We start from the raw sequence: 3,912 nt of genomic DNA, 5'->3' as shown, positions 1-3,912 counted from the left end.
AGCAGGACACCCTCTGAGAGAAATACAGTTGACTTCCCTGTAAAAGCAAAGGGGATTCTCTTGTTCTTATAGTACACCTGAAGAACAACAATCTGAATATATGGGACCTTTTAAAACTAAAGTTGCATTAGATGTTGAATGAAATTCATACACAAAAGTATGTTAGCAGTTAGGTAAGAAAGGGAGGCCAAAGGGGAGAGAGTGAAGAACAATTCCACAGCCCCATTACCAGTGAGGGAAAAGAGAAGGAAGTATTGTTGAATGGTTTCTACAAAATAACCTGTATGACCTCCTCAGATGGCTGAGTTTTGATTGCCTTTTGATAGTATCCAATTCAATACAGATTCCTGTAGCAGAGCTAATGCTAATACCTACCAAGCTATGTGGTGGATCCCCCATTATGTGGTATACTTAAATTTGAATGAGATGTCTCTCTAGAGGAGAGCTGTGGCTCAGCTGAAAGTTATGGCTTGAAACAATTATTGATGAAAAATCAATGACCTATTTTAAGAAAGAGATCAGATTAAATCATAACGGTTCCTCTTGGCTTTAATATGTTTTTGCCTCTTAGTTTTCAGTCTCTGCCTATGGCTTTCATTGGGTTCATTTTCTCATTTCTTCCATCTTCCGAAAAATAAAAAAAATAAAATCAAGTAATATCGGGACCAAATTTTAGTAGAGTTAGTAACTTCTATTAATAAGACTTCTGTGGGTACTTACTGTGCTCGAATAGTAATTGTTTTGGGGTGCCTAGATAAGAAGCCAGAGTCACTGAAGTGCAGCAGAATGATGAGAATATTTTGAACAAGGTAATGGGCTTTTATTTGAGAATTCAGTACCCCTCTTCTCCTCCCCCCCCCCCCCCCCCCCCCCCCCCGCCCATCCCAGTTTGAAACTAATGAAAATATTGTGGAAGAAGACAAAGGCCTTAGAAATAGTCAGTTCTTAACTCTGGGCACAAGAATGCCCAGAGTTCAGGGTAGTATTCCAATTTAATGTTAACTCTCCTTTTTCATTCATTAAGCATAATAAACAAAACAATTTACCAGTAAATTTGAAATTATGGAATCTCATGGCTTAGGTGAAATACTAAACTCACTGCTCAAAATTTCTTTCCCTCTTGTGGCCTCTTGTGCATATGGGATCAAAGGATTTGGATTAAAAGGTTCTGACTAGACTGTTTGTATTATGCTGCTTGGCTCCTAGTTATAATTTGGTTATCTACATACAAAGGAATGAGCAAAGAAGGGATTAGGAATTAGGTCCTAGGAGTTCCGCTTTGGCTCCTACACTGACCTTGGACAAGTTAAATAACTACTCTTTAAGTTCATTTGTCATCTGAAATCAGAAATAGCACCAGCTTATATTAAGGGTGAAGAATAAATATTGAGTGAGGTAATGGCTTGGGTTTTACTGGGGCTGTGGAAAGAGTTTGAAGAGTCTGCCCTGTTAGAAGCCGCAGAATAAGTCCACAGCTAACTGTTGGGAGTTGGGAAGGCTGTTCCATACATCCACAACAGGTTTTCTTTAATCTACCTATTCCATCTGATTTTTGTCCCTGTCAGAAGCAAGGTACTGAACTAGAGGGTCCACTGATATAATGTTTTAGTTTTTGGCAATCCTGTATTCCTGTCCAAACAAGAACTGGATATTCTGTATTCTACCGAGGGCAAGAACTGAATCACACTTCACCTGCTTGGCCAAAAACCATGGCCAAGAAAGTAGGTAGAAGGAGGATGCATGTTCCTTACCCGTGGGGTTTGTTCAGGTGGTATATATACTTCCTACTTATTACTGATTTTACTGTAACCCAACAGTTGAACTGTGTATTTGCAAAGTACTTTGAAGGATGGAAAGCATGGTTTATAAATGCAGAGTAATACTGGTACTATTTTGTTGTACATAGGTTTAATCTAGACTTTAGCCAAACAGTATCCACTTTGTTACAGATAAGCTATAAATGAAGCTCATTCACTTTCAGAAATATATTTAACCAGCTGAGGTAGATGTCAGAAAAGAGCCAGTGTTTGAAGCATCTCTTCCTAGCTAGTTGCATCATTTTAATTATGCAGAACACAAATGTTGATTTTTATGATGCAGCCTGTTTTTAAGACTTCTTGCAATGAAACCATAATCTTATAAAATGCAAATCTCAGTTCCAAGTTTATAACAGCATTTGGCATGTAGAAAAATGTTTGACAAGGACACTATTCAGAGATCAGATGTAAATTCATGTTTATATTTGTCAAAATCAAGCTGAAGTTTGTAGGAACCATTTCATCAGCCATGTTCCTAAACCCTTCTGCATCAGCATCCATCCCCTACCATTTTAGATCACTGCTGTTTAACATAGCACTCATGTAAGGTTAATCATTGTTTTGGGGTCCATCCTGCAAAGGTGCTGCTGATTCTGGAATTTGACAGATAGGAATTGAGAAGCATTAGGATGCCATTTATTTTTACAGAAATAGTTATGGTCACTAAACTCAAGACCCACTGTTACTATTTGGCTCATTTAAGTAGCTGTGTTTTTCATTTGTGATGGAAAAAGAGAGAACAGAAGATGATTTACTGAGTTTGCTCATTTACAAGATTGTAATGTAGAAAAGCCAGATAAGATTTTTAAAAATCGGACCCTAAACGACCAAAGGTGAAAATGCAATCACTCCTTTGGAGCCTTGTAAAGGATTTAGGTTTTAAAAGCTTTTTGTTTAGAATTGCCTGCTGAATTAGATTAATATCACAAAGGCAGGTTCAACTTTTGAAGAAGAAATTAACCATGATACTGAATATGACTTTGCAGTGTCATTCTGTGTCTGTAGAAAAGCATTAGGTAAACCGTGTTCACTGTCCTTGCCACACCCTTCTCCATTGCCCCACTTCCCCCAGTACAACAGCTAGTTTTCTGTATTTTTCAGTGAAGACAGAAGTGCCCGCTGTAACTGAGAACACTTTGCAGGAAGGGTTCTGAGTTGGACCACTTCCCTGGACCAAACAGAAGTTCAGTTGGTTTGGGGGGGGGTGGGGAGGAATCTTTGCAGTTGGTTTCCCCTAGCAACAGCTGTCCTCTCTCCTAGCCTATCCCTGTTTCAGAATTGGAGAGGGGAAAGGGAGGAGGAGCTCGTTCTATGGGTTCTCCAGCAAGGGCTGAAAACCCCCCAGACCAAACTCCCTCTGCTCCCTTTCCCCCTTTCCATTCTGAAAACAGCTCGAAGCTGGGACGCAGCACAAACACAAGTTACAGAAGACACTCTGTTTTGAAACAATCTTCACGTGACCCCTGATGCAATGAGAGTTCAGATTTTCACCTGATTGGCCCATTTTTGAAGCACTCTGCAGCCGTGCACTTGTGTTGGGTTACAGCTATGAACATTTTTCTATGGCCGGATTGGGTGAAAATTGTCATTTCTCTCTGTGTCCTTCATCTCTTTTTAGGATAATATAACTAGGTTTAAAAACAAAACCCAACCAAAACTGGAACTCACCAATAATCTAAGAAGTATTCAGAGCAGAAGTGAGCGCTCCACATCCTCTGTGTATAACCGCTCCTATGAGATACTCCCCCCTCTTCATTGTTAATGCCTAAATTGTCTAGAGCAAGAACCCCTTTGTTCTGTGAAATCCCTGGTTTACTCATATCTTCACTGAATGCATGCTACTAATGGATTGTGGGAGATGTCAGAGAACACACAGTGAACTATGAAGCCCCCTTCACAGAACAGGTACAGTGAGGGCAGTGATGGTGCCATCCTACCTCAACTGTGTTTTGGTGCCAGGGTACTATGCCCTTTCTAGTTTATAACATGCCAGTAGCTGGCTGGAACTGGTGACAGGAGAAGGGGAATAATAGTTAACTGTGATTAATTCCTTAATTTAGGATGTTGATAAGGAATTCATATCTTCATTCTTTGA

The sequence above is a fragment of the Alligator sinensis genome, unplaced genomic scaffold, assembly GCF_000455745.1.
Source record: "Alligator sinensis unplaced genomic scaffold, ASM45574v1 scaffold1599_1, whole genome shotgun sequence".
Taxonomy (NCBI): Eukaryota; Metazoa; Chordata; order Crocodylia; family Alligatoridae; genus Alligator; species Alligator sinensis.
The sequence above is the reverse complement of the archived record's forward strand: the minus strand, read 5'-3'. Positions refer to the sequence as shown.